The 6700-nt window shown below is 48.1% G+C and overlaps 1 long non-coding RNA gene across 1 annotated transcript; it reads left to right on the forward strand.

The window, feature by feature from the left end:
• The first annotated feature begins 354 nt into the window (after window positions 1-354).
• Window positions 355-2610, forward strand: LOC127671732 (uncharacterized). Its single transcript, XR_007974788.1, has 2 exons — window positions 355-761; window positions 1434-2610. It is a non-coding gene; the product is annotated as an uncharacterized LOC127671732 (long non-coding RNA).
• Window positions 2611-6700: the final 4090 nt, after the last annotated feature.

Consider the following 6700-nt stretch of genomic DNA (forward strand, 5'->3'; position numbering starts at 1 on the left):
CCCTCTTGTTTGTACAAAGCTGACTTGTTTCTGCAAAGGTCTACTCAACACAGGGTGTCACCAGGGCTTCTGAGGCCAGAAGTGTCCCCTGTGGGCAGGCGACTCTGCGTAGCTGACTCTGGGGCCTCCCAAGAGGGCCTTCTCCTAGATGTTTAGTGCGTTATAGAGGGCCGCCTCAAGAGAGGATGGACAAAAACTGTACTTGGAATATCCCATAAAAAGGGAAGAACTGGACAGGCTGTTTCCGGTAAGAAAAAAATGTGTCTCAGATACCACCAACTAAGCTTGAGATCCTCGAGACAGCTGCCCTTGGCTGCTTCCCCAGAAGGCAGACCCTTCACAGACTGTAGAGTCTGGTGGCTTTTCTGCTCTCATTCTTGGTTGATGTAAATGGTGGAAATTCCCCATATAATGGATACTGGTTAACTCCTCACAGGCTACTTTACTTTCTCCCTCTGGGGTTTCCCGGCCAGCTTAGCAAGAGTTTCTGCCTGTAGGGGGATGTCCTCCACTCTGCTGGTGTGTTTTCTGTGGCGCTGCCTGCGTCTGGTCTGTGCTTGGTGTGGTTATGGAAGAGACAAAGCAAGTCATCCATTCTGCAGCCTGAGCAGTCTTTGGGAAGTGATCCCTGGCCAGTGCCTGCTGATTCCAAACTCCACAGCAAAGCAGAGCCAGGCTGCAGGGAAACATGGTGTACAAAAGAAGAAACTGCGCATGCTCCTGGCAAAGCAGCTGGGAAAAGAGATCACTCAGCACCAAATGTGAGTGAGTCAAGAAGGGCAGGACTCAGAAACAAATGTTTACTTAAAATTTGCGTCTAGTGTGAGAGGGTGAGCCTCAAACCAAATCTTCTCAGTCTTCTCAGCTGCTTTATAGAAAATGAGCAGATATTAATTTCATACAGTAATGAGTTCATTACAGCACTCTCTTGGATTACCTTTTAAAGATTAATTTATATTTGATTTGCATGTTCATGAGTCTTTGTGAGTTTATGTGCACGTGTGAGTGCAGTGCTCCAAGAGACCAGGAGAGGGTGTTGGGTTTCCTGGAACTGGAGTTACAGAGGGTTGTGAGCTTCTGTGTGGGTGCTGGGAACTGAACTCTGGTCCTCTGCAAGAACAGTACGCTTAACTGTAGATCCATCTCTCTAGCCCCTTACTGAAAAATTTTCATCCCTGTATATAATGTTACTTTGGTCATAGTCACCTCCATTACCCTCTCCCATCCCCCTCCGTTCTCCTTTCCGGCTGAGTTCCTTTTTAACTTTCTCAGCTTTTTAAGTGGTGGGAGGCAGAGTGTCCTTAGAGTTGCTTCAGAAGCATGGGCTACCAACCAGTGGCTAAGCTACTGAAGCAACCACTAACTGCCTACAGATTTTTCCGGGTTCCTGCGCATGCACCCACTTTTGTTTCTTTGTTTCTTTTTCTTTTTAGATGAGCCAATGACTCCGGGCTTGAAAGTAGCCATTGTCTTAACCCACAAGCACGCAGGCAGGAATGAGCAGGGCCTGCTGGGTTTTTCCTTTCCCAGTTGCTGAGCCAGCTGCTCCGTGCTGGGACAAATGCCTGCGCCTTGTTCTCAGTTCAGGACAAGGATCTTGACACAGGACAGAAGGTCGAATGGTACACCAGTAGGGCAGGAAAAGAAAAATAAAAACAGGAAGTGGCCTTCTCTGAGATTTTTCCATGGAAAGGCTGAGAAAAGCATCGGATAGAACAAGAAAAGGGAAGAAATGGGTGGTGTCCAGAAGCTCTGAGAAGTGAATGTGCCTTTGTTGGAAAACAGCCCATAGCACATAGCCTCAGGGCCCTGCTTTGGCTCCCTGCCTTCCATGTCACCGAGAGGATGCTTCTTCAGGGAAGACTCAGAATGCCATTCACAGAAGAACTCATCCTCAGTGTGAGGATATGTCATATCCTCTTAACTCTCAGTGTGAGGACTAGCTCTGTTGCCTCTATGCCACTGACTGCAGCTGGGTGAAGCTCAAAGGAGGTTGCCCTGTCTCCCCCTCTCTTCATCAAGAAGATCTGTGGGAGAAGAGAGCAACTCTGGGCCATAGGGAAAGGGGGCAAGATAAAGCTCTTCTGCCAGGTTCACAGTCTTTACTCACAGGAGGAAGAGCTGCAGTCTTCCTAGCTGTGTTCCATCTGGTCTTGAGGTCCTAGTTTAGGGCCCAGTTATGAAAGCAGTCAGAGCTTTATACGAAGGGGGAAGAATGTAGCAGTAGCAGCCGGCACATACCCATGAGTCAGGACCGTGCACTCCAGACAACCACCAGAGGCCAAAGGGCAGCCTTGGCCTTTACCACAGTTTTTCTCAAAACACACAGTAAGCGGGTGGCAGGAAGTGAGTTGCAGCAACCTCGAGCGATGTGTGAAAGTTTCCAATTAGAAATTCAAAGAACTCGTCCTATTTAATGGAAAAGCGAAACGAATTCTTTCTTGTACTTCTCATCCTTGGTTGGTCCCGGCAGAGACACTGTGACGGTTCGTTCCCTGATATCTGCAGGATCTGAGGTGATGGGAAGGAACCAATCAGAGATTTAGGTTCAGGACAATTGCCTGAGTTAGACCGAGTTTATACTATGTTGTTGATAAAGTTTTATTGGTACGGACTGTGTCTGCTGGTGTACATTCAATCCTGTTTTTACAGTACAAGGACGAAATTGAGTAGCTGGCACAGACTATGCACACGAAGTCATCCTTCTTCCAAATTTACTCCCGAGATCTTAAAAAGAAATGTGATAGCCATTTTCTAATTTATTTGAGTCTTAGTTTTTCCCATGTAAAGGACTCCTTTGAAAATATGGTGGCACCTAAACACATAACTCCTGTTGAAGAAATTTATGACCTTCTGACTAAGAATATCAGGTAACTCAGTAGATCCTCTCACATGCTTGGATCTACTTGGATCATGATGCAGAATATTCTGGCTCATCACAAGAGTAGCTTCAGAGGGTGTGAAGGACATCTGATTTGGCTCCTATATTCACCCACTGCAATGACAGTTATGATAAATAAAAACAACCTTGAATTACCAGCCAGAGGCTGTGAGCTCTCTTGGCTTTGCTTTACCTTGTGTGACCTTCAGTAAGTCATCTGGACCTTGGTTCTCCCAGATGTCTGATGAGATATCAGAATCTTTTTTTGTTGTTATTTTTATCTTATGTGTATGAGGTATTTTTTGTCTACATATATGTATGTGCAGCCTGTGCATGCTGGGTACCTGTGGAGGTTAGAAGAAGACTCTGGTGCTGGGGTTATAGATGGTTGTGAGCCTCTTTGTAGATCCTGAGAAGCAGATTTGTGTCTTCTATGAGCTGCCAGTGCTCTTAGTCACTAATCTCATTCTCCAGCTCTAGGAACAGGTTGCTTTGTTTTGTTTTTAGGCAATACTTCTATTATCTCTAAGGGTCTAAAATTTGTTTCCGGACTTGAAGGGCTAGAACATTGTGATTTATATATTTTTAAGACACTTGAATCTGTTTGGCTATCCAGAACCAAGGTCTGCAGTGGCTAATTTAGTTAATTTCACAGTGTCTGCAATCTGGGATTTGATTACCATCTTGGATATTTGGTATTTGAGGAGAAAGATCTGCCATGCCGTCTCTATCCTTGACCCTGGTCATCTGTCCTGATCTATCCAGCTGCCACACGGGGTGGGGTGGGGGGCGGTGTGGGGGTGGGGCAGAGGGCTGCTCAAGAGAATGTGGCCATGTGAGATTCCTCCATAGAACTCAGAAAAATAATCAGAGTCTAGGCCATGGGGACAGAGAGTATAAGAGGTCTATCTTAGATATGACCTGTCAGAGAAACTTCATGTTTATGTTATCTTTGTTTTTAACATGATTGTGTGTGCATATGTCCAGGGAAGACAGGGCCCAACACAGGTGGTGTCTTTAGTCATCTTTCCACCTTATTTTTTGAGACAGGGTCTCTCACTGCACTTGGGGGCTCACAGATTGGAGAGACCAGATGTCAGCAAACACAGGCTCTTCCAGTCTGCCTCCCCAGAACTGCGAGCTGTGCTTCACTTACTTCTTATGCGGGCTCTGGGGATTAGAACTTGGATCCTCAAGCTTGTCAGCACTTTCAGAGACTAAGCCATTTCCTCAGTCCCTATTGTTGATTGATATATGGGCTTCATTAGCGATGATTCTTTGGGAACTTGCTGAATGTTACCCAGAGGGTACATGGTCTAGTCTGCAGGAGCTTTGATGACAGAAGTGACCTCTGTTCATAACTGCAAGGCTGCAAGAGGAAGCCCCACATCTGCTTGATAGCTCTGCTGTCTTTCTAACAGTCAGGGTTTTGAATGAGCTGACCTCTTTCCCTAGCTTGGAAACTGGGAGATACCAGCTTCACTTTAACCAGCTCAAGGGGAGGCTGAACTTGGAAGACACTGCCCAGTCTAAGGGCTTATTGTGTAGGGGTTGAATACCCAAGGGTGCAACAGTCTCCGGGACCTCCATGTAGCTTTGTGTCATAGTGAGCAGGGGGCAAGAGAGGCCAGAGCAGGGAACTGCTCTGTCCAGGCCTGGCGTGCAGTGGTTTCCTGCTTTACTAAGTGGCCGTTGCTCTGTACTGATGATTCATGATGTTTGGAAAGTGTGGCTGTGTGCTGAACAGGGAAGTGAAGAATAACACAGCCAAGGTCAAGGCAGGACAAGACAGGACAGCGCCATTACCAGCCATGCACTGTGTGGAAGATACAGAAGATGGGGGCAGTAGTAAATCTATGTCCGGTGGTGCCTGGCAGAGTGGGCCTGTGCTCCCCTTTGCAAGTTTCCAAGTAGTGGTCACCTGTCTGTCCCTGGAAGCCAGCGCTGGTCTTGGCTGAGCTGGGCAAAAGGAGGAAGTGGAGGGTGAGTCAGCATTTGTTTCCTCTCTGAGTCAGGGTCGGCTCCATTTCTGAGGTTGGAGCCAGGAGGCACTGTGTGGCCTTCTGTGGATTCTTTAAACTTGCAGTCAACACTGATGCTCTGCCCCCTAAGGCTGCTGCCCCTCCGGTGACCTTTTGGATGAGTAAGGGGATTAAGCTGGATCCTGCAGCCCTACCACTAGCCAGACTCCCTTCTGACTCAACTGGAGCTCTTCCTGTGGTCAATGGACAGAGTACTGGGATAGGTTTCTGGGGCTGTGCCCAGATTAGGGCATCCTTATGCCAGGAGTCAGATCTGGAGAGGCAGCTGGGTTTGAGGGTCTCTTCTGATAATGGATAGTGAGGCCATCTCCCTGGACTTCAGTTAGCCCTTAGGTTGGTGATGTGCTACCAGAAGGGTGAATGCATGGTTAGGACAGTCAGACTAGGAATCTCCATGGGCAGTGCAGAGCTGACTGCAGGCTGTTGCTTTTGCCATCTGCAATCTGCCCTAAGAGCATTCCATGTGCCCAGTGGTGAGATTACCCACCCAATGGAGACCCGGGACTCCTCTACAGAACACTTCTGTGTCCCTGGTCCTTGGTGCCCACCCATCATTGCCTTAGATGTTTAGTGCTGTAAAGCACATTCTTCTCACTTCTTTATTCCTTCCGTACACATGCACTGCGTGACCAGGGAGATGGTCGGTTGATCCAGCTCAGCCTGGCAATAGTAACCCCCCAAGTTGGTGGGGACACATCGTCACAAGTAAGAATGCTGTGAGTTGAAGCAGTTGGAGCTTCTGGTATAGTGACGGGCAGGTCTGGGGCTCCTTTTGCACGCCAGCTTCCTTTGAACTCTGATTCCAATCGCTTGTCTCAAGAAACTTCCTCTACCTTGGTAGGTGACGTAAAAGATGGCGGCCTTCGATACCACGCACTGCCTCGCCTACTAGGGAGTGACTGAAAGTTCAAAGTCACAGACATGGCCTTGGTGGCCTTTGCTAGGGCCGGGCAAGTGTCAGTGGGCCCTCCATGGTGGTAGTACAGAGAGTGTTGATCTAATAACTGCTCACATTTGGGCTGTGTGATGAGCAGGTCCCTGCCTAAGGCAGACAATGAGGCTCTTCCTGAGTTCCAGCATGAAGATGTGGCCTCCCTGTCCCTGCTCACCTTACCCAGAGCCCAACCTTGAGGAGTAGGGCCCCAGTATGGGCTCATCTGTCCTTTGAGCTGTTATTTCCTGGGAGGATGTGGTTGTGGGTAAAGGTCTCCTTCTGGAGGTACAAACTTCAGGTAACAGTTGCGTGATATATATATTTTTTTTCTGAGCAGAATTCCTTGGAGAGTGCGCTTCACAACCAAACGGAAGAACAAAAGGACAATTCTCAGAAGAACACCAAAAGCGAAACCAAATAAAAACCCCATAAAAAATCCCTATGGGGTAGAGGAAATACCAGTCTGATGCCTTTTGTGCCTTGTGCTGGGTCATAAAGGGCAGATTCACTAAGAGGTGGTGGCAATGTAGCAATGTTTGGACTCCAGAGAGAATGTTCTGGAAAACAATAGGTGACACCCACATGGGTGTTTGCAGGGTGACTGGCAGCTATCGGGGACTGCCTCATGGCCAGGGCATGCGTGGAGCCTGGGAGAGGCACTGGGCAGAAAGGGGTTCAAAGTTTGCACATGGTCACCAAGAGCTGGCAACCATCACCAGGCCTGCCCTTGCTGGGCATGACTGATGTCAGAGGATCTCTGACCTCCGTTTAGTCACCAGATACCAGTCTGGAACTCTCTTTGAAGCTTAAGTAAACACTCATAGTGCTGATAATAACAGCTGG

This window comes from Apodemus sylvaticus, chromosome 21 (genome assembly GCF_947179515.1).
Source record: "Apodemus sylvaticus chromosome 21, mApoSyl1.1, whole genome shotgun sequence".
Classification (NCBI taxonomy): Eukaryota; Metazoa; Chordata; class Mammalia; order Rodentia; family Muridae; genus Apodemus; species Apodemus sylvaticus.